Raw genomic sequence first — 24,188 nt, forward strand, 5'->3', positions numbered from 1 at the left:
CTCAACCGGCAACCTCATCTTTGCATAGGAGAGAGCAAAGGGATGGGGGAACGCGCAGCTCAGGGTGCGCAGGTGGAAGGAAATAAAGAAACTGAGCTGACTTGGAGAAAAACTAGGAAAGAAAAAGCCTGAGGAGCACATCCCGTCCCGTCTGCACGGGCCAGCACATACGCAGGGGAAGGTTTGCGTGTTCCCAGCAGCCTGGTGGGGCAGTGGGAGGATTTTTGGGATTTACGGTCTCCCATCTGCCCTCACATTAGTGGGATCCCCTACAAGACGTTTGGGGCTGCTCCCAGAGCATGGGTCTTCTAATTACAGGGATATAATATTCCATGGTTTTGTACGAAACGCTGCAAGGAGGTGGTGCAGTTTAAGATGATAACGCAGGGGACTGCTATAGCTCATTAAATATATAGTAGCAAGAATTTTAATTTATATTTGGAAACAGATTTTCCCCTGGAAAATCTGAATGACTTTGGAGCCCCAAACCACAGTGGAATTCTGAAGTAATCCCCTGAAGTATTGTGGGGTTGCTATGGAAACATGCAGGTGCTCAGACTGATATTACAGAATAAAAAGACCCTTTGTAATTATCTGGGGGAAACGAATTATGCTTTTCCATATAGGAGCTACTCTATGTATTGTGATAACTAAAGACAAAAAAGGAGGGCAGGGTTGTATAATGCCCATTTTTTTACCATTTGGGATTTCCGTCCCGCGCCACTTCCCAGATCTTCCTGCTGAAAGGGGTAAAAGTATTTCTGAAAAGCACAGTCTTAATAACCATGCGCTAGATCTGGGCTGCTGCTGGGGAGAACTGGAGTCTCCTGGGCACAGGGGAGAGTTATTCTCTTATTGTGACTTTAAAAAAAAAAAAGAGTTTATTGTTGATGCCAGGTATTTAGAAAGGCTCCGGGTGTATCCTTTCGGTCCAGCTCCCCTGTGCGGGGCATGGGGGCGGCTCTTCCTGCAGCCCCGCCGGTATCTCCAGCTCAGCGTCACACGCGTTTCTAGGTCCGTATTCCCCAGCTGGGGTTCACCCTTAACTTTGAGCCTGAGGACTCCAATTAGCAAAGTGGAGATGTTCTGTTCCCATGATTTTTTTAAAACCTTGTATCTCCTACCGGGATTGTGAACAGCAAGGCTGGCGAGAAGAATTTAAGATTTCCATTTGACTAATCATAGAATCATAGAATGGTTTGGGTTGGAAGGGACCTTAAAGATCATCGAGTTCCAATCCCCCTGCCCTGGGCAGGGACACCTCCCACCAGACCAGGTTGCTCAAAGCCCCATCCAGCCTGGCCTTGAACCCCTCCAGGGATGGGGCAGCCACAGCTTCTCTGGGCAACCTGTTCCAGTGTCTCACCACCCTCACAGGAAAGAATTTCCTCCTAATATCTAATCTAAATCTCCCCTCTTCCAATTTAAAACCATTACCCCTTGTCCTGTCACTACATTTCCTGACAAAGAGTCCCTCTCCGGCTCTCCTGTAGCTCCCTTCAGATATTGGAAGGCTGCTATAAGGTCTCCCTGGAGCCTTCTCTTCTCCAGGCTGAACAACCCCAGCTCTCTCAGCCTGTCCTCACAGGGGAGGTGCTCCATCCCTCTGATCATCTTCGTGGCCCTCCGCTGGACCCTTTCCAACAGGTCCATGTCGTTCCTGTGTTGAGGACGCCAAAGCTGGACACAGTGCTCCAGATGGGGTCTCACGAGCGCAGAGTAGAGGGGCAGAATCACCTCCCGTGACCTGCTGGCCACGCTTCTCTTGATGCAGCCCAGGATGCGGTTGGCTTTCTGGGCTGCCAGTGCGCACTGCTGGGTCGTGTTGAGCTTCTCATCCTTCTAATGGCCTTTAGCTGAACTTCATTCTTCCTTCCCTGTTTTTTAAATTAGTGGCAAATTTGGGGGGGGGAGAAACATTTGCAAAAGCTTAGGTTGCCATTTTTTGTTGAGGGCTCTGAGGCACGTAGGGAGGATGTTCCACCGTCGTGCTCTTCAGCATTGAGGCTTTCGTCCTTGCTCCGCAGTTCCTGTGCTCGGGAGGTTGTTGCTGAGACTTTTTAACTGGAGAAGAGTCACACGTGTTAAAGCACTGGACAAGCTTCCTGGGAAAATGCAAAGATTATGGAGTAATAATTGCAAAACACCGGGAAGGCTTAGATCTGCGAAGGAATTTAGGCACTTCGCTTCCCTCGAGAATGAAAGGTGGTGTACCGGGGTCTTATTGCGACTTCAATCATTAGTTACTGCAGGAAAATTTGCCCTCTTAACTTCTGCTTCTATTCCAGTTGTGTCTACAGGCTCCTTTCCCAGCCTGGCACGCGGTTCTATGCTGTACCCACGCTGGGATACAGTCCTAGCCTGAAAAATAATTAAAACAACCCATAACAAAACAGACTGAGAGGATGAAGGAGGAAAACAGCCCGCTCTGAGATATCCCCATGGCCTTGGGATGGAAACTGGTTCTTTTTCCCAGCCAGCGTTTCGATACACCGGGACATAATTATCATCAAATATGCACGTTACCGTACCCTTGCTTAGATTGTAGCCTCTTATAAGAATCTTTTTTTTAAATTTCAGTCTTACATAGGACTAAATGGGAGTTGTAGACACACTCTCCTCTTGCCAGGAGGACCCACGGTGTACCCTGTGGGTGCTGCGTCTCCCACCATCGCTCCGTGGCTGTGCTGGGTCCTGGCGTGTAGTGACAGAATTTCAGCGCAGCTTCTCCCTGCTCTGAAAACCTCTTGAAAGGCGCCGTTGTTCTGCGGGGGGTGGTTGTACTCTGCACCAGAAAGGGGTTACCTTACTCATTTTATGCTTTTCTCATTGTTCTCTAAGGGTAAATGTAACCTCCCCGGAGTCCTGTAAATTATTGATGTGAGAAGGTGCAGACTCAGGAGATTAAAACCTCAGACTATGTCAGGTGAATGAACTTGTGTCAGGTCAGGATCTGTCCTTCTTTTCTCTCTGGTTTCTCTCTTAATACTTTCTGCTTTTGTCTGTGCACCGACAGGAGCGGTTCAGCGAGGCTGCCCCTCTTCCCGTTCTTTTTCACTTATTCCCAAGTGGGGTGGACGCTGCGTCCGGAAATCTCTCCCTTGGCGTTTTCTCACAAAACTCTCACTTTGGGTTTTGTATTTTTTTTGCCCCCCTGCGTGATTCACATCGATAGTATAGTTCACCTATTCCAGCGTATCTCGGGAGATCGTTTTTACTGCCAATTTTCCTCTTTGGGAAGAAGTGGCTAGAGGGTGCTGCTCGGGAAAGGGAAGTGTCGAACAGCCACGGGGATTACGGCACCCAGATCCAGCTGCGGGGCAACCTGATGAGCATCATCCTTCCGGTAATCAAACCTTTTCTTTTACGTAATCTGCTGATAAATCCATGCACAGGTGAGTAATACAGAAGGCCTTATCAAGGTGGCTATAAACCATCTTCAGGCTTATAGCATATGTACGTTTAAAAATTAATTTAATAAAAATTTAACTTCTTCCCGGTGAGGGTGCCAGAGCCCTGGAACAGGCTGCCCAGGGAGGGTGTGGAATCCCCTTCTCTGGAGATTTTCAAGACCCGCCTGGATGCAGCCCTGAGTAACATGCTCTGACATGCTCTGGGCAGCCCTGCTTCGGCAGGGGAGTTGGACTAGATGATCTTTATGGTCCCTTCCAACTCTAAAAATTCAGTGAAATTCAGTAAAAAAAAAAAAAAAAAAAAAGTTAAGCGGCACCTTGTGGGGTTAGTTTAGCTATTTTCTTCTAATTCTGCTAGAGAGGAAGATGTTTTCCCCTCGGAGGAATTAGCATCGCTGATGGGTGCAGGGGGAGGGAAGGCTGAGAGCGACGCCCGTTTTCACCTTAATTTTCCCGGTAAATCGCCGGTCCGCGGCCTCCCCCCGCTCTCCCCGGGGGTGTCTCCGGTGGGAGGTGCGGGAGGGGGACGGGACATTGGGGGTGGCCGCGATTGGGAAACGCGGAGACGCGACCATCCGGCCCGGGGAGGAAAGTTGAACCGTGAGGCGACGGGGGCGGGCCCGGCCCTGCCCCGCCGCAGGGAGCCACCTCCCCGGCCAGGCCCGGCCCCTGCCCGCTGCGGCCGCCTCGCTTCCCCGTCCTCCTCCGGGCCATGGCGGCGGCGGGGGCGGGCCGGGGCGGGGCGGTGCGTTGACAGGCAGCCCCGGCCGGCCCGGGGAGCCGCGGTAAACAGGAGCCGGGCGAGAGAACCGGGCGAGGGGGTGTGCGTTTGCCCCGGCTCCTCAGGAGTCTCTCAGTCCCCGGGCGTACACGGCCCGTCGCCTTCCCGGCCCCGGGCATGGGAAGCCGCCGCAGCCGGAGGAGGAGCCGCCGGCCCGGGCCCTGTGCGGGGCACCAAGGTAGGCTCGGCCGCCGCCCTGACCGTGAGGAGCCGGTGGGGGGGGCCGAACCGGCTTGAGGGGAGTGGGGGGGTGGCCCCCGGGTGGGTGAGGTGAGGTGAGGTGAGGTGAGGTGGGGGGGGGGCTTCCCGCGGTGCTACTCGCCCCCGCGGGCACCAGCTCGCCCCTCCGGGACCGGCAGCAGGTGAAGGTCGTGGAAGGAGGTGGGTGCCGGGGGCGAGCAACAGGCGGGGGGGCCGGGGTGGGTGGGTGGGGGGGCGTCCCCGCCGGCCTCTTACCGCGGAATTAGGTGCCGTTTCCTCCGCGGGAGCGGAGGAAACGGCACCTAATTCCGCGGTAAGAGGCTTTCCCACCTCCGCCCTCTTTGTCTGCGCCGTGGGGCCGGGGGTATTAGCGGTCCCGTAAAGCGGGGGAGCGGATCAGCCGGGTGGGAGAGGAAGGCACGGACCTTCCTCCTCCTCCTCCTCCTCCTCCTCCTCCGGTTTGGAGTTTGAGGAGCCGAATTTGCCATGTGGAACGCAAAAAAAAAAAAAACCCCACCGGCGAGAAGACCGTAAGCGAGAGACGTAGCGGTGGCAAGGCGTTGGTGAGGAACGGAAAGGTGATGGAAGTTTCACGGGAGACGGAGAAAGAGTCGGAATTCCTTCCCGCTTCCCGCAGCTGGCTGGCGGAGAGAGCTAAGGCTGGAGTTGTTCTGGAGCGTTAACGCTTTAACTTTTCCTCTTTTTTTTTTTTTTTTGTTGTTATGGTGCTGCAAGCGAAGCTGGAATCCTACCCTGCCAACGCAAAACCAGTTGGTTTCCAAGACGGGGGACCCAGCTCGGGGTCTGCAGGTGGCGAAGGGCTTGGTGTGCTCCGAGCGCGGCGGATCTTGGTGCGCTCCGGACCCGGCAGCGTAGATGCAGAAGGAACGATTTAGGTAGAGCTGGAGCGGAGGTGGAAAGAAAGAGGTCTATCTGGGAAGGAAGGAAGGAAGGAAGGAAGGAGGGAAGGTGGGGGTGGAAGAGGAGAGCTGGGCTGACAATAATATTTCAGCCGAAGTAGCGACACTCTCGGCAACTTTTTGCTGCTGAAATTAGTTCTGGAGCGGTGTCAGGTGAAGCCGAGGTTGATCCAGTAACAGCCCTAGTCAAAAGCTTTCAGAGGAAAGTTTTCTTTGGAAAAAAAACCCACCACTTATTTACCAATCCTAAAATGTTTTCTTTGAAACCTATCAACGCTGATGAATTTCCACCGATGCAGAGTTCTGCCTCTGGACCAGGGTTGCTGGAAACATCGAGGTCCTGGCCCCAGCACCCAGGGCGGTACCTGCCGAGGGCTGTGGCCCGAACTGTTGGGTGCCAGACTCCCCCGAGCCACCCTGTGGCTTCTCAGCCAAAGAGAACCTTCCCCGGGATTTAATTCCGCTACAGTTGCTGAAACTGATAGGTCTCCCAAAGCCTGAGCGACCGCCCCTGTGGCTGGGGACTTCGTGTGACCTTGGTTACAGTCTGAGGTGAACTTAAAAGTCACAATTCACCGCATATTTGTTGTTACGGTGTTGGGGTTTTTGCTGTTTTGTTTTTTTTTTTTTCTTTTTTACACTTGGCTTTCAGCCAGCCCTACTCAGCAGTTTTGCTTGTAGAGATGAAATAGTTAAAAAGAAGTGTTTTTCTGTTCTGGAGCGTCACACCGCGAGAAAGGCTGCCACCTTTTTGATGCCTCAGCGTACGGATACGTTGGCCAGAACCTTTGGAGGTGTCCAAAGGAGGCAGTTAAGATTCCAGTACTAGAAAATCTACCTGTTCCCTGGCTGCTTTTGCCCAGTCTTAAGTTTTACGAGGGCAGATTAACTCAGCAGTTTGGTTGAACTGTCTGGATTTCGGGATGAGATTTGGTTAAATTAAAAAAAACTTCCGTTGTTTTAGGCTTAACCTTTTGGACCAGCAACTCTCCCGTGTTCAAGGGTGAAGGGACTCAACCTTCCCAGCTCCTGAGGCTGTCGCACCTACTTTGGGCAACGTCCCAAAGTCTCTTCTCCGCCAGCTTTGATTTCCTTATTGCCCTTCCAGACACCGGTGTTAGCGGAGGAGGCGGATCAGTGCCCGAGCGCGGCAGCTCCCGGCAGTAACGCTGCTCAAGGAAGGGAGCCGTAGGTTCTTCTTAAAAGTCCTGAATGGATTCTGCTCTCTAAGAAAAAAAAGGAGGCTTTCCTGCTGTCTGTACCTTGGAAGCAGCCAGCCCCAACGGGACTGACTGATAGCCAGCTTCAGAAATGAAGAATAGAGCGAGCAATGGCCATTTGCCAGGAAAAAATGAAAACAGGAATGAAGCATACTCTTTTTTATATTATTTATTTATTTAATCTGGTTTGTTTTATTTTGCTCTGGTCCTGCCCTTCCTCTTTCCCTCCCAAAAAATATCAGGAACTCTTGATCCTGTAGAAGTGTGATGTTCTGTAAAAGGCTGTAGTGGAGCTACTTCAGAAAATAAACAGGCTTTGAAGGAAGGAGCTTGCAGGAACCTTGGACATCGTTGTGCTTGGACTGTGGCTGCGTGTGGCAGGCGGGTAGAATCACAGAATCATAGAATTGTCCAGGTTGGAAAGGACCTTTCAGATCATCTAGTCCAACCGTTGACCTAACTCTGATAAAAGCCATCACTAAGCCATATCTCCAAGCACTATATCAACCCATGTTTTAAATCCCTCCAGGGATGGTGCCTCAACCACTTCCCTGGGCAGCCCATTCCAAGGCTTAATAACCCTTTCAGTGTAAAAATTTTTCCTAACATCCAATCTGAACCTCCCCTGGCACAACTTGAGGCCCATTTCCTCTTGTCCCATCGCCTGTTCCTTGGGAGAAGAGACCGACCCCCCCTGGCTACACCCTCCTTTCAGGGAGTTGGAGAGAGCGAGAAGGTCTCCCCTCAGCCTCCTTTTCTCCAGGCTGAACACCCCCAGCTCCCTCAGCCTCTCCTCACAAGACTTGTGCTCCAGACCCCTCACCAGCTCCGTTGCCCTTCTTTGGACCCGCTCCAGCCCCTCAACGTCTTTTTTGTGGTGAGGGGCCCAAAACTGGACACAGCCCTTGAGATGGGGCCTCACCACTGCCCGGTACAGGGTAGCGCATGGCAAAGCTGTAGAAGGCTATAAAGAATGGAATACTTCAACTCTGGGGGAAAAACTTCACTTTTAGGGGCAAAAGGTATTAGATGGGAACTCTTCCTGGGGAACAAGCTGTCCGCTTACTGCCTGCTCCTGTTCTTTCTCGGGAGCATCTGCAGCAGGAACCGAGCGAACCGCGTAAACCACAGGTCTGATTCGCCGTGTGAATTCCCAGAGCGGGACAGAACTCGTGCAGGGTTTGCTGTGGCTTCTCTTTTGCCGCCTTGTTGGTTGCAAAGACGTGGTGGCAGCTTCCTTCGGTGTGTGGCAGAGCTGGCGTTGAACTTGTTGGGGGGGGGGGGGGCTTTGTTAGGAGCGAAGTTTCGCAGTTCCACGTCCTTGAAGCACTCTTTTTACTAAGTTCGGGCTACTTTTACTAGTTCTGTGGTCTGGCTTTTGCTGAAAACACCCGTTGGCCAAAGAGCTCATGATTTCCAAAACAGATTCTTTTCCACTGCTTACCACGATATTTTTGTGGGTCTTTTATCGAGGAATCAAACCGCACTCGTGTGAAGCATTGAAAAGCCAAATAACAGATTGCGTTTGTCGATGCTGGGGTAGGTAAATGGGCAGGAGCCCTTGCGAGCTCAGTCTTTTTGCGATTAAAGATGCGCTTTTAAGAACTGTGTTGTTCTTAAACGTAACTAATCACCAGAGAGTTCACAAACAGCACGAGGGAATCTCAACCACCAGCAGTTTCTAGCGCTTGCAATTTCTTTTCCTGTGGATCAGGGGGAAGGTTGGCCTTCATTATGTGCCCAGCTGGTTATCGGGTTGGGGCCATTTTAGATGAAAGATAAGAAAGTGGAACAGTAATTTACATTTCTCTTTGAAAATCGGTGCCTCTCTGGAGTTCCCCTTTGATACCAGCAGGGAGGTAGGGGAGCTTGGTAGCGCATCTTGAGTTTAACCAGCGACCTGGCAGAACGTCGTGGTTGATTGGAACGCGACTGCAGACGGCGTTGGAAATGTTGATGCCGGGTATGCGCCTGACAGGCGGAAAATACTAAAATTCTAGAAATTGCGACTGAGGTTTTTCGTAGTTTGGTGAAATCAAGTCATCTAGTAGAGGAGCACTTGAACCCTGGAGACTCATTTAAGGATCCCAGTTGCAAGCCTTGCAGAATACGTGGCCAGGATCAATATGGAATATAAATATTGTATATTTTAGGGTAGATAAATCCTATGTATCAGTTAGGTATGCCTTGATACCTGCCTCTTAAAATTTCTGTGTGGCCTTCAAAGGGCATTAGGAGGACAGAGTACGTGTCACCAGTCCAGTCTGTGGGTGAGGCTGGCCATGAATAACCACGCCAGAGTTCCTCCTCGGGAAAACAGGCATTGGATTTAGGAATGTCATTTAACACAATTTAACATTGTGGCTGAGAACCACAAAAGGGGAGTTTGTCCCCCAGTTTGGCCGTGGCTTCAATAAGATCATGTGTGTACACGTTCATTACAAGGAATAAAAATATTCCTGGCTGTTCTTCCCTGAGCAGGTAACTTGACTTCTGTCATCTCCTGGACACAGGACAAGAAACATTCCTCTTAGAATCAAAGGGTCAGTTGGATAAGACAGAGGGGAAGGAAAGAAATAGAGGAGGATCCGGGGTGACAAGCTAAAAAAGGAGTGAAAAAGATGGGTTACAGACAAAGTTGTTAATTTTTTAAAAAAGCATACAAATCCTTGGCACCTCCCTTCCTCTCAAATGTACTTTATTTTTTAAAAAGCCTTTCAGTTCCTCTTTATTGTGTGCACTGGGCCTGCGAGGAAGAGTATCTGTAGGCAAAAAAAAATAAACAGATAGGCTTCTCCTGGGTCTGATCTGCTGATTCAAATGACCAGAATAATTTGTCACTCGGACTTACTTAGTGCTAATAACTCTCTGCCTTCGGCGCAGCTTGAGGAGGGGGGGGACACGGTGTGCTTCTGTTCTTGTCCCCGGAGTTGGGTTTTATGTTCTGCTTTCGTGTTAGAGAAGAATTCGCATGGGGAGAGCAGCGGGGGTCCGTGCACTGCCATGCACTACCTTATCAATGCTTAGAAGTATCTGAAGGGTGGGTTGAAGGAGGAGGGAGCCGGACTCTTTTCAGTGGTTGCCAGCGATAGGATGAGGGGCAACGGGCATGAGCTGGAACATAGGAGGTTCCACTCAAATATGAGAAGAAACTTCTTCCCGGTGAGGGTGCCAAAGCCCTGGAACAGGCTGCCCAGGGAGGGTGTGGAGTCCCCTTCTTTGGAGATTTTCGAGACCCGCCTGGATGCAGCCCTGAGTAACATGCTCTGACATGCTCTGGGAGGGGATGCTTCGGCAGGGGAGTTGGACTAGATGATCTTTATGGTCCCTTCCAACTCTAAAAATTCAGTGAAATTCAGTGAAATGACTCTTGGCTCCGAAGGATGCTGGCTTCTGGACGTGGCTTTTTTGGGGTGAATTTGGCCTGTAGAGGACCGTTTGAGTGGTGTTAACTGACCGGGAAGCAACAGCTTCCCTGTGTGCAACCTGCCCTGTGGCACCAGTTAAATATTGAGGAAGCATTCGGTGAAATGTGGTGACCGTAAGCGTTCAGCGGGGCTGAACCTGGCCTTTACCTTCCTGGAGGATTATTAGCGGGAGCTCCTCCTCTCCTAATTACTGCAGGGCTTACCGAAGGGATGCCTTTGTTTAATTTCATTCATAACCACCTCTTAAAGCATCTCTTGGTGGAAGAGCCTCCTTCCAGAAACCAAAGGGGGCTGTAGCGAGACAAAGAGCCTTCTCTGCCTATTTATATTTGCTTTCACTGTCACTGGCTCCTCCTGCCATCCAGGACAGAGGATTAATCTCCCTGATCCCTCTATTTCTAGTTATAAAAGCGCAGTGTGCTGTGGAGGGTGGTTCACTACTAGGCCAATCCTCCTTATAATCTCTTGTAACGACGAACGTGTCAGAAGAGGAAGGCTAATGGAAAAATGTGGCATATTTCCGTGTGTGTGTGTTTGTTGTTTTTTTTTTTTTTTTCCCCTGTGTGTGTATATACATTTATGGGAAGGTTGATGGGAGTGATGCAATACAGGGCTGCGCCGTGCTTTCGTAACACGGCCCTCATCGTAGCAAGAAATTCTTGCATTATCTGAGCGGGGGTTTTGTCCCCCCTTCTCGTCCCTTTCCCGTGGCCTCCTTCAGCAAACAGCTCTTAAGAGGGACTTGCGCTTGACGGCAGGATGAACTCGGCGACAGTAGATAGAAAGTGAAAGTTGGCAGTGGCCTTTCTGTTCTCAATAAGTCTTGACATACCCGAGCGATGCGAAGAGCACGAGGTAATAGTTTACCACAGGTGATGACAGAGAGGAAAATACACACAGGAGCGGTCTGGGTCCTTCTGGAGTTAACAGTAGCCTTTGAGGGTTTTGTTTTTTTCCTTCCTTTCTGCTAAATGAAGCGAGTTTCCCTTGGAGTTCTGCATCCAAAACACTTGTCCCTTTAAATGTGATTATTGTCATCGTAGTTTCCAGGGTCATTTTCATCCAGAGCCTGTCTGCCAAATCCCAGCTGGAAGTGCCAGGACTAGAAAGTACAGTTGTTACCGGTGGTTTTTTTCCTCTGGATCAGTTTGTGACCGATCGTTTGCATTGAAACCGCTTCTGTAAAGCGTGTGAATACAGGGATACACATAATATATAAAAAACCAAGTAGGCTGAAGACTTTCAGAGGAGATGCTGCTCTTTAACATTGGAGATGATCTCTGGGTGAGTTTTCTTACACCCGAACAGCAAAAATGCAGACTGAACTAAATTCTGCCTTGTTGCAAAGAGCAAAAAAAAAATCTGCTTAGTTCCGAAAAAGAAGAGGAAGTTCACTTGCAGCTGAAGGGTTGTTGTGAGAGACAGGAAATCTGGGTCTTGCTGCTGCTTCTGGCCTTTCTTTTCTGGTTTGAGCTGCTTCACCTCTGTGTACCTTCGTTTCCTGCAGCTCAGTTGTCATCTCTGTCATGTTTTTTGTAAGATTCTTGGATTATTTTTTTTATTATTATTATTATTATGTTTTTTAGCCTGCTTTCCAAGGGGAAGTGGGCTTATGCAATCGCACCGCGAGTAACTTCTGAGCCTGTTGGCTAAATGTCAAATATTTGCTGGAACTTCAGGCGTTGCAGGGAAGATGGGAAGGTAAATTGCAATGTCCGGACCCAGAGCTGCAGCCTTCTCCTGCGCTGGAGCCCACGGAGATTACGCTTTTTCAGGCACAAAATAGCTCTGTGGGTGAGTGGCCCTTATGAATCCTGCAACCACAGCACACCAAAATGCAGGATATCAGTGCTAATCATAGAATCACAGAATGGTTTGGGTTGGAAGGGACCTTAAAGATCATCCAGTGCCAACCCCCTGCCCTGGGCAGGGACACCTCCCACCAGACCAGGTTGCTCAAAGCCCCGTCCAGCCTGGCCTTGAACCCCTCCAGGGATGGAGCAGCCACAGCTTCTCTGGGCAACCTGGGCCAGGGTCTCACCACCCTCACAGGAAAGAATTTCTTCCTAAAATCTCCCCTCTTACAATTTGAAACCATTACCCCTTGTCCTATCACTACATTCCCTGACAAAAAGTTCCTCTCCATCTCTCCTGTAGGCTCCCTTCAGATATTGGAAGGCTGCTATAAGGTCTCCATGGAGCCTTCTCTTCTCCAGGCTGAACAACCCCAGCTCTCTCAGCCTGTCCTCACAGCAGAGGTGCTTCGGCTGTCGGAGCATCTTCGTGGCCCTCCTCTGGACCTGTTCTAACAGGTCCATGTCCTTCCTGTGCTGAGGACTCCAGAGCTGGTCACAGTGCCCCAGGTGGGGTCTCATGAGCGCGGAGTAGAGGAGTACAATCACCTCCCTCGACCTGCTGGCCACGCTGCTTTTGATGCAGCCCAGAGTGTGGTTGGCTTTCTGGGCTGCCAGTACGCACTGCCGGCTCATGTCGAGCTTCTCATCCACGAGCGCTCCCGAGTCCTTCTCCTCAGGGCTGCTCTCCAGCCATTCTCTGCCCAACCTGTATTTGTTCTTGGGATTGCCATGTCCCAGGTGCAGGACGCTGGGACGCGGTCTTCTTGCCTGCTGCCTTCTTCCATTGCAAGGTGTTCCGAGAGCCCGGTGGAAAATTGTTAATTACTGTTAGTAATTTAGAGCTGGCACGGTGCAGCAGGCTCTTCGCACAAACTACCGTGGCAGGGTGCTGCCGACTCGTCGCGGAATTAATGTTTGATAACATAAGGGGGCGGAGGGAGGAGAGATTCCCTTGTAAAATTACAGGAGTCTTGTCAGGCTGGCTTGATCTTGGGAGTTAACACAAAAAAAAGAAAGTAGCATGTTTGATTAAAAGATGGAAGGGGATTTTTAACTTTGCTCTTGGCGTAACAAAGCAGAAGCCAATAAAAAGGAGATCAAATTCCAGCCTTCTAAATGCGTGTGTTCTTATGCAGTGTGTTAACACCGCAGCCTTGAAATATCTCGTTGCTTTTGGGCATGAGAACTCTAAATATTGCCTGTTAGCAGTTCCTTTGCATGAGAAGTGTGTTTTCTTCCTGCGATTCTCGTGACAGCAGCATTCAGCTCTTTTGTAGCCTTCGTCCTAGGGTGACAGGGGAGGATAACTTCTGCTGGAGGTAAATCTTTCAAATATTGTGAAAATACTCACCAGGTTGCTTTCCGTACAAAATCACAAGGCTTGAAAGGTCTCCGTGTCGTTCTCTACAAGCTGGTACAGGCTATGGCAGGTGCGTGGGAGAGTTCCTCTCTGGTACCCCTGTGGAGCTCTGCAGCTCCCAAAGCTTTTTAGAGGTGAGACTCTTTTACGTGCCTTCCTTGGGGCATAGGAATTCTGCACCGTGATGTTCTTCATGGAAATCGCTGGGCAGGTGGGATTCCCAACTCCATTGTGCTTTGGAACAGCAAGAGGTTCAAAATTACTACTTCTTGACCTTTCCTGATCCATCTGATGGCTCTCTTGAATGACACTTGTGGCTTTGTTTCTAGCGGGGCAATTGTACGAGTGATAGGCTAGAACTTCAGTGTCAAAGCTGCGCGTCCAAAGGGGCAGGAGATGGCCCTGCCAGAGCTCTGGGCCTTCTTCCAGGGTTGCCCAAGGGCTCCTTTGCTTTTTACCCCAGCTCAGAAATGCTGCATCCGAGATGCACGTCGTGAAGTGTGGAAGCATCTCCTCTATTGTATCCTCATGCCAAATGCAGCGGGGTAGGTCTGATGTACGCTTTGTGGGTTTTTTGGTTGTTCTCTTCTTCCCAGGATCGGAGTCTCCCATGGTTTTGGTGTTTTGGGGGCCCGAGGCACTCTTACCTGCACCAGGCCAAGGCTTTTATTGAGCAGAGGTGTTGATATCAGCTTCTCCAGGCCATAAGGCCAGGATCCCGGCTCAGTTGCTGTTGAACACGTTTGATTCAAGATAAGATTTCTGACTCGCCTTCCTTCGTTAGCGATACCCTGGCAAGAAGCGAGCACAGCGTTGTGTGGTCCAGCTGCCTGAGAGCAAAGAAGCTGAGTCAGGGTCGGTTCCTTCTTAGAAAGGGAAATAGATACATCATGCATTTTATTCTTGGCTGTGGTCTTCCATTGTGTCTGTCAGACATTTGTTACGGTTGTTTGCTTTCTCTGTGTGCTCGAGCTCTCCTTCTCAGCTGGGACACGTGTTTGGTCCATCTCACCCGTCTTTGAGTGACTACTGGGGAGCGTTTCGGTCGGCGTCTTCTCGCTGTGAGGTTCTAGAGGTGCATTGCACAGACTTGGTGGGCCCGGTGCTGCTGGTTGGCTGCTTCTCAGCTGCCTTTTCAGCTCCTCCAGGGCTGCTGTATTTAGGCTCTGAGGTTTGTGAGACCTGCTTAGGTTTGGCTTAACCAACCCATGGAGCAGGGGTGGTAGGAAGAAGCTGCAGGGATGCTCCTGCCCCAGGGTGGATGCTCTGCTCAGGGAAAGGTATGTTTCCCCGTCGCGTCTTGGTGCTTCGGTGTTATCTCCCTTTCCAAGTGACCCCACAAACCATCTACTCAACCCTTGTCACACAGTTTGTGTTGCTGCTGCTGTGAATAAGGGAGGAGAAACTTGGAGCTGATGATCCAAACTCTGAGTGGCCTCCTTTGAGCTGTATCCACAGGTCTTCGTGGTTGATGTAATCTAACTAATGCGTATGAGGGACATCTGAGCCAGGAACAGGGAATTTAATAAGCTGACGAAACTGTTGGGTTTCAAGTCTGAAAGTGATTCTTTTCAGCAGGGGATGGGAGCGGAAAGCAGCTCGACTGTACGCAGCACGTCCCACCGAGGCCAGGAGCGTGGACGTACTGCAGCACAGACCTGCTTTTCTGAGATGCTGTCATTTTTTGACAATTTTTGCCAAAATCTGTCAATTATCTGAGATTCCTCAGTCTCCAGCAACCCCTGGGAGTTGAGGAGAGTTGGCAAGTTTCGAAGGCGAGCCTTTCTTGCGTGTGCCTTTTCTTCTTCCTTTGTTGGGATGCGCCTAAAAAAAGAAGAAAAATCACTGGCAGGCGAAGCCCTGCTTTAACATGGTGAGCAATAAAACAGCACAATGTGGTGTCGCTGGGTCTTCTACCACCCCTTCCGTAAAAGATGCCACTCCAGCATGACAGAAGTCAGAGGGATGGGTGACTCGAGCTTGTAAGTGTCTTCACTGATGTATGAAGGTGGCTGTGCCTTTCCAGACCTCGTCCTCTCCCATCTTCATCCAGGCTTTTCTCCATCTAGAAGGAATTGCCGTTCTTTCCAGGCTTTGAGCGAGAAACCCAAAGATCTTAAGAAGTCTTTTCTTGGCTGAGTGATAGCTGCTCCCTCTTTTCTCTCTTCCTGGCAAAGATGACTGATAGATTATGGCTTTTGAAGAGATACTGAACATTGTAACATGTAGTCTTAGGAAAGGCAGTGACTAATTTACAACGGCTCCGGCTCAATCAGACATTTGCTGAAAATAATCCACCTTCTAATTCCACAGCTGATCTCCAATTAGAGAAGTATTCAAATTCATAACCTGCAGGTAGGACATGATCAGAGACTGAAGCGATATCTCTGTTTTGCCAGTAGGGAAAGCCCTGGGGAGAATCAGTGTTTGGGAAGGGAATTTAGGAGAGAAACCAGATGCTGTGAGGATGATGGTACGGAATCTTGTTTTAACGGGACTGTTTACAGATTGTTAAGTGCGTAGGAACGGATTGGTGGAGTTTTGTGCTGTTTGTCTCAACTTTTCTTAAACTCTCTCAACTTCTAAATATTTGTAGAAATGAAGGGACTAATATCAGACGGGACAGAAAGGGTCAACACTCGATTACTGAACCCAGAGGGAGGACAACCCAAGAGGGTGAGGAAGCAACCGCTGGACACTGGTTTCTTGTCCGGGTAAGAAGGCAGTGATTTAAAGGAATCCACAGCCGTGTATTCATCTTGCGATTGCACCCAGCAGCTAATTTTAGGTATGGTGGGGATGAATGGCCCTTTCTAGACCGTGGTAAGGAATGCCTTGTCTGGGGGGTTTGGTAATGCCCGTCCCTTCTTTTTGGGTGGCACAGAGCACCCTTGTTGGGGGTAGGATGGGCATTGCCAGCGCCGTGACGTGAAATAGCACCCCGACGAAGGGAAACTGCTTTGTGCCAATGCTTCTCCGTGCGTCTTGGTGTCGGAGCCGGAATGAGGGGAGCCGGGCTGTTTGTCAGCCAGCTGGAATCAGTTGCCAGGCCTTTAAACTGCGCCAGGAACGCCAGTGATAAGAAGCACACGCAGCCTTTTTATCTGCCCAACATGTCCCCTGATAAAGACGCAGCTGGAAGAGGCCAGCTTGTCCTGGAGGGGAATTCATTCTGGTCGCAGACCTTCACGTAGCTTTACTTTTTTAATGATAATGCTGTGACACGGAGGTTCTTAAACTCTTCATAGCATAATTTCCATGTTGGAATTTATGAGAAATACCGTGTTTGTCTGGATAGCAACTGTCTCGAGTGAAGATCTGGCAATTTTTGGTGAGGGTGTGGGTGTGAACCTGAAGGAGCAATTCCGATGTGTACTACCCTCATTTCTTGTCTTACCGTAACGCTTTGGTCTGTGCTCTTGGTTGTACCAGGTACTGTCCATTGCCATGGTAAGGAGCAAACAGAAGCCATTTGTCTGGCCAAAACAGCCGGGCTGGGGGGAGGAAGTTGGAAGTATTATTGTCCTGCCACAGAATCACAGAGTGATATGGGGTTGGAAGGCACCTCTGGAGATCATCCAGTCCAACCCCCTGCCAGAGCAGGTCCACCCAGAGCAGGTTGCACAGGAAGGTGTCCAGGTGGGTTTGGAATGTCTCCGGAGACGGAGACTCCACCACCTCTCTGGGCAGCCTCTTCCAGGGCTCTGCCACCCTCACAGGAAAGAAGTTCCTCCTCATGTTTAGATGGAACTTCCTATGTTCCAGTTTGTGCCCGTTCCCTCTTGTCCTGTCCCTGGGCACCACTGAAAAAAGACTGGCTCCATCCTCCTGACACCCACCCTTTAAGTATTTACAGGCGTTGATCAGATCCCCCCTCAGTCTTCTCTTCTCCAGACTAAAAAGACCCAGATCCCTCAGCCTCTCCTCATAAGAGAGATGTTCTAGTCCCCTCATCACCTTTGTGGTCCTCTGCTGTTCTCTCTCCAGCAGTTCCCTATCCTTCTTGAACTGAGGAGCCCATAAGTGACTGAAGTGAAGAACTTAAATTATTTACCTTCCTGAACCACAGCCAGCGAGCACGCCTCTGTATTGGTGATATTTGAAATAAAGATTGGCATTTATGTCTATGGGACTGTGGACACCCCCCTCCAGCTGGTTATTCCACCTGGAGCACAAGTTCTCGTGCAGCTCATAGTGCTTGTGTTACCCTCTGGTCAGAGAGTTTCTTGTTGGACGTCGGCAAACGTATAGAGAAGGTGTCAGCATGGAAAAAGATGGAAACAGAAAACCACAAAGGAGACGTGCTGTGCCTGAATATACTTCCCAACAAAAAGCTCTCAGCGAAAGCTGTTACACTTGAATGACTCGTAGCATTCCCCTGTATTTAAAATGTATTTAGAATTTATAACTCAACTTTGGGGGACAGCGAATGACTTCTGGTAGCCAGTTTTGCATCAGAAGTTCAGGTTGCTTTAAAATGTGGGAAATTGCGGTTGAGAACATAACTTAACGATGTCCTGCAAGTTTGTGGAAGGATCAGGTAGAGGATGCTTGGTACATTGCCCTTTTTACGCTTGAACTTTTGAGGACACTGGGTTCAGGCTCTCCAGTTGCATCATGCTGGGTCCTAAAGAATGTGGTTTATAGCTATTTCCTCAGAAAGAGCTTAAAGGTTTGTTGTAATGATCCAGAAATCTAGATTATTTTTTTTTAAGACGTCCAGAGCGAAGATATGTTGTAGCTTAAACCTGTAAATGAAGAGTTATTTGGCATTTACCTCTTAAATCACTCAAAAGAAGTATGTTCTTATGTGCACCGCTTGGGACATTTCTTATTTACCCAGAGATAAAGAAGGAATGATTTCATACTTCTTCAAAACACAGAATCATTTAGTCAATAGTATATTCTTCTTACTCTGGCTTAAGAGGAACGTTTTGCCTGGTAGCAGTTCAACAATAGTGGAGAATGTTGCTTAGGCTCCTCTTGTTCATAAAGAGCTTTTACAGCTGTTTGCCTCTGATGTAATGGAAAATAAGTGATGCAGCACAGGATTTTCCCCCAAAATGCATCATTGTTATCTCTGCACAATACAGAATGTGAGCAATGTCCTCGCCGAACAATGGTGAGATTGTTTTGTTTCACCGCTATATTGCGCTGTAAATATTTACACTGTTCGAGAAACATAGGCTCTCATTGTCCGTGATGTAAATCTATGCATTTGGTTTTAATGGTCTTTATTAATTTTGAAGGTACAAACGCAGAGCAATTTTTCGCTGGATTTCAGAACTAATTCAGAGTTTTGTGAACCCCCAAAAGGATTATAATAGAGAATGGGAGATGATCATAAATTGGCCATAGGTGTCACACGTATCACGTGGATTTGGGTATTAGAGTAGAAATTTGCCTGTAAATGTATGTTTATGCAGATTTCTCTCACTGGCCTGTACATTTATTAGTATGTCCCTCTTTCTATTTCATTGTAATTCATTAACATTTGCTCTCAAAACCCACGGATTATCATATGGAGTGCTTTGCCAAATCATACTGACCATGTGGGTGTTTTTCCCCAAAGGATTTGCTGTTATTCTGGAGGTCTGGGGTGTTGCCTTGTCCTTGACATCACTTGCTGTCTTTCCCTGGCGTGTCACAGTTCTGTGGGTTTTGACTTTTGCCCATGAAGAGGAGGGAGAGGAGGGTTTTTTGTGTCCAATGGATGTACCCTGGACCCTTCTGCGCCGATGGTGTGGCATCTGCGATTGCAGGGGACCAAATGCAGCAATCTCAGTGGCCATTCCCAAACCTGTGCTCGCAGCTGTCTGATCTTTTCTATTTTCCTTTAATTTAAGAATTTCACATTGTATGAAATCTCACTGCTGCGCCCTCCAACCTTAATTTCTGTGGTTTTGTGAGGAAAAGCTGCACTGACCAGTGCATCACCCATGTGCACGCTGTGGTGGAGTCCACATAGGTTACTGCTGTGCAACACTTTTGGACACATAGTGAAGAAAGAAAAGCAGCTTTTCACATCCCTGGAGGTGTTCAAGGCCAGGCTGGATGGGGCTTTGAGCAACCTGGTCTGCTGGGAGGTGTCCCTGCCCATGGCAGGGGGGATTGGAACTTGATGATCTTTAAGGTCCCTTCCAACCCAAACCATTCTATTTTCCCAAAGCTGTAGCAATAGGTGTGATGCTGTGGCTTCATAATACTCATTGTCAGACAACAAGAAGAAGCAAGTCATCATCCATATCTTTAAGAAAAAATTTAATTTGAGCCGTGTGATCAAGACAAATGAATTTTTGCTCTGGAGGGGAGAATGCCTCTTCTGGAGAGGGGACACTAATTTCTCAGCAAGCCACTCTCTACTTCTGGTGGGATCGTGGCCGAGCGTGATAACAAGGCAAGTCCCATGCTGTGATTTACATCCTGCTTTACGGCCAAGCTGTCAAGGCTCACAGCTCGCCGTGTGATTGACGTGCTAGACCTGCTCCTTTGGGAAGCACCTCGGGGCAGGAAGATGTGTTTAATGTCAAAGGGGTGAGGTCAAACGGTGGTTACTGAGTGGCACCCCCTTATGCAAACGCATTTGGAAATTCAGTGGAGCAGGTAGAGCAAGTTGCTGGCTGAGAAAGCAGCAGCCCTGGCTGTTGACCTCTCCCAGGCCCCCACTGTTAGGGCTTCCCGGTGCAGAAGATGAAGCTCCTGCTCTGCCCCTGTGTCTTTTTACTTGTTGTAGTTAGAGCCTGTCCCAGGGATTATTGCTGATGTTGTTATGGACTGTTTCATCGACAAATATACAAGGAGAGCACTTTAAAATGTGTATTAATCTACCAAGCACTGATGCTCCCGATGCAGGTGAGTTGCTATTAGTAGTGGACAAAAGTAATGTATTTTTTCTCTGTAATGACTGTATTATTTTGTTATCGGAACAGAGGCAAGTGACATTTGTTTTCTTCTGAATGCTACCAAGCAAGTTCGTAACTGCACTTAGCAGCTGATTTGATTTGAAGGGGACAGGTTTTAAGGAATCTGTTTCTCAGAGGTGCGGATCTGGCTCAGCTTCCACTGAAATCAAGGGAGGGGGTTGCTGAGAGCTCTGGGACCATCATTTATTGATGCTGTAGTTTAACAGCTTACTTGTTGAATTGCATGACGTTTGTAAAAACAATCATATCCTTAGTTTGAGAGGAGTCAGCCAGAGCTGGCAGATACCTCTATTCCTCTGTGTTGTGTGTAGTCCTACAGCTATATATTCCTGTATATTGAGAAACTTTGAAAGGGAGCATGGAGAAGGTAGAAGGATCTCTTATCCCCTTTCTAAGTCTTTATTTTCATTTCAGCCACATAATAATGTGGTTTGTTTTCTTTTAATTATTAGGAAAAAAAAAATCTTTAAGTCTTGAAGCTGATTATTTTTAGGACGCTAGCAGGTGGAGGAAAGGAGGAACTGAGATGATAAAGTGAGAAGTTGCAGCTGAGCTGGTAAACAATGCGAGATAAATGGGCAGAGGCATAACTGTAAATAGCAATAATCCCGAATTATATCTGCCTGGTCTGAGTACAAGGGTTCTTTTCACTTCTAATGTCGTAGCGGCCCTGAAACGTGAAAAGTACTGCAGGGAAAGAAGTGTTCATTTCTCCCCCTTTAGCTTCCTTGATTAGATTTGTTTGGCAAGTTAACAAACGCATGTGAAGTGCGTGAGGCTTGATAACATCTCCTAAATAATGCTGTTAACAAAGTACTGATTAAGCTACAGTAAAACAAAATGAAACACAGACGCAGGATCCTCTTTTTGAAAATGCACATCTGTCCTCTCTAGGAAAGGATTATGTAGGCTGTATTAGTAGGGGAGGAGGCCGGACGAGCTCAAAATAAAATAAATAAAAGCTTCGAACTGGAGCCAACACAAGCTAATAGGATTGGAAATATTTGCAAATATGGAAAAATGTAGCATACAGAAAGTAGGCATAAGCTGTATCCGGCTGAAATGCCAGGGTAGATAAGCAAAGTTAAGATGCACACAGAAATTTGTGGAGGTCACTGGATTCGGACTTCTCTTACCTTCAGAACAACAACAAAAAAGCGAAACCAAAAAACAAAGGAATTTTTTCTTAATGAGGCTCTGAGATTTCACATCAAGACCTTGGGCAGAAGAACATTTCCAGAGCTGTGCTAATAGATTATTTCATAGAATCATAGAATGGTTTGGGTTGGAAGGGACCTTAAAGATCATCGAGTTCCAACCCCCCCTGCCATGGGCAGGGACACCTCCCACCAGACCAGGCTGCTCAAAGCCCCATCCAGCCTGGCCTTGAACCCCTCCAGGGATGGGACACCACATTTCAAATTCCACATTTCAGATCTTGCTAGGAGAGAGTAAACCAGCTGATGAAGATGTTACACCATCTCACAGCAATAGGAGGTTTCTTTGGAGGGTTTCCGTTCCTGTTTGGGTTGGTCAGATGGAGGGGGAGTTTCAGAAGATCGGAGATCACGGCAGAGACCCACCAAGCCTGGGGGCAGCACTTTCCACCCTGCAGCTGGTGGGTCCCCTAAAGTCCACAGCTCGTGTCTACTCCGTGGCAGGATTTTCATGGCGGTGCAGAGTGTCTGGATTATCTGGATAGCAGCGATCTCTTGCTTTATTTTTAACCTGCCCACACACACCCCCCAGCAGATTATCAGACGATTGACCTGTGTGATACGGCTCGTTGTCGTTAAGGGGGGCTGGAGAGTTGAAGAAAAGTGTAGGAAGCCTTGGGACAGACAGGAATAACTGGGTGAAATTCCTTCCAATTCCCTTCTGTCAGTGACTATAATCTTGCTTATACCACAGCTTCCAAGGGTTATTTTTTGTGTGCATAAAGACAGATTTTTTTATAATCCAGAGTGTATCGTACTTTAGATAGGAAAACAACGGTGATATCCCCCTCCTGTGAGTAATGCAAAGCATGTGTACACACCTACATACATCCTCAGGATGCTTTTCCTCGGATACGGCCAGTGGAGATCTGTAGCCAGTGCCACCACCGCTCCAGAGCTTCTGCTGGAGTTCTTTCTCGGTGGGCTTTCTGATGTATAAATGAACTAATAAAATCTGCAGTTCATACTGCATGTTTTTAGCTTCCGGCAGATGCCAAACCACAGGCAGGAAACCATGATTTGTGCTTATTTGCCCCGGTCTAGCTGGGAACCTTTGGCAAAGAGCAGTTTAGCCTTTATTTTGGAATGCGTAACGGGCAGCGGGTGGCAGGTGAGGGACAGCAGACTGGTGTCCTACACCTGGGTTCTTCCAGTGGCACTTCTCACTGTAACAGTCCGGCAATTCAAGGACTGTTGGGCTCATCTCGTGGCCAAGTTCCGTCCTTGTTTTGTCAGTTGGGAAACTGAGGGCCTGATGAGGCCCTGATGGGTGCTAGAAGTGGGGCTTCAAGTGGTCTCCAAGCTTCTTCTACTACAGTGAGATTACCTGTTGTGGTACGTTGTCCCCTCTCATGTAGTTAATGCTCATAACCCAGAGAAACCTAATTTTCTGCTTCTGTTGCTGTCAGGACATGTACGGCTCAGGGGAAGGCCCCAGCCACCAGGCCTGAGTCATGTCCGTGCTTTTCCTCCCTTTTTTCTTCTTAACTACCCTCAGAGACGGTTTTTCCCATTTCCTCTGGATCTGAGTGTTCTCGACGCAGCTTTGTGGTTCCAGCAATGTAATAAGGACTCAGCTGATGTGGTTCCAGGTGTCTGCTGGCATTTTTAGTCGGTGTTTTGCCTGCCCTGCAGAGAGCACAACTGGACTCCCTGGGTGGGTGACATCTCAGCTCCATTGAGCTCCACTGTGGGCTCCAAGGCCAGGATTTTGACCTCTCTTGCCTTTTTTGGCCTTGGTTTCTGAAGGCTCTCCGCAACAGCAGTATTGCTGGAATCCATTGTGCAGTAACAAATGTGGCTATAGATGGGGGGACAGTAGAGCTTCAGGCTGTCCTTTGTCTTGGCATTTCCATCTGCCCAAGCCAGGTCTGCAGGAAACTTCCTTGGCCAAGAGCATTTGTCTGTATTTGTGGTTCAGCGGCTGTTGGCAGCATCGGTAAAGAAATCCCTAAAGGGCCCAGCTATGAAAACAGGCTTAGCTTTATTATTGTTTGCTGAATGTCCAACTCCTAAGAGGTTTTCTTAAGAGTTTTCCTCCAGTGAATAATACGTGAACAGCCATGGGGGTGGGAGAAGAACAGAATGTCTCCTCCTTCACAGGCAGATGACCTGGCTCCTGCATGTGTTCTCTCTCTCCTTGATTCCATCCCATGTAATCCATGGAGTAATCCCATGATTACTCCAGCTTTCCGGGCAAAAAGGAGGTGGGAAGTCCTTTTTCCGTGAACAGAACAGCGGTCGTGGGACTTCCCTTGCACATGTGGTTTGTGAACCAGGTACCACACAGGGGATGAGGAAGCTGGGCCCTTATCTGCCATCTTCTGGGTGACTGTAGTCAGCTGTTGGGTGGTTGCTGTAGCCATGAGGGATGGCCTGAATATCTAACTGGAATCCTGAAGAGAAGGGAGTATCTAGGAGCAGGTGAGCCTTTTTGGCAGGCCACCAGCTTGGTGTGCTTGAAGCTTGGATGCCTCTTTGCAGGTGCCCGAGCTCCCTGATCCAGGGGTGAGGAGCTGCGGTGTTAGTTTACCTGCGGAAAAACGTCCTGAAGAGCTTGTCGTAACTTGCTTTGTGTTGAGTGGCATTGCTTTTCTGGCATCTGCTTGCACTTGGTGCTGCAGATGGGCCGTTGACTCATGTAACTTTATCCTTTAATTAGCCCTGAGGAGTTAACGTGCTTCAGGTTGAGATGGACAGGCTTTGAGTGTGTGCATTATTAGGGATCTTCCAGATTGGGGATGCTGCAGTGGGGCATCTGGGTTAAGTTTAGAGCTTTTTCTAAGCCAGCCTTGAACAAAAGCAGGCTTTATTAGAGCGTCTGCCAGGCTGCTTTTTCAGGGGAGAGCTGTTTCACATCATCTTTGAA

At 48.8% G+C, this 24,188-nt stretch overlaps 1 protein-coding gene across 2 annotated transcripts in view; it reads left to right on the top strand.

The window, feature by feature from the left end:
- The first annotated feature begins 4,142 nt into the window (after positions 1–4,142).
- MARCHF8 (membrane associated ring-CH-type finger 8) overlaps positions 4,143–24,188 on the top strand; it is a 98,538-nt gene continuing 78,492 nt past the window's right edge. The window contains exon 1 of one of the 2 annotated variants that reach the window (XM_074154461.1): positions 4,143–4,372. The gene's annotated coding sequence lies outside the window, so the exon portion shown is untranslated. The remainder of the gene's footprint in view (positions 4,373–24,188) is intronic. The other variant, XM_074154460.1, reaches the window with a different exon arrangement.

This window comes from Numenius arquata, chromosome 10, assembly GCF_964106895.1.
Source record: "Numenius arquata chromosome 10, bNumArq3.hap1.1, whole genome shotgun sequence".
In the NCBI taxonomy this organism is placed as follows: Eukaryota; Metazoa; Chordata; class Aves; order Charadriiformes; family Scolopacidae; genus Numenius; species Numenius arquata.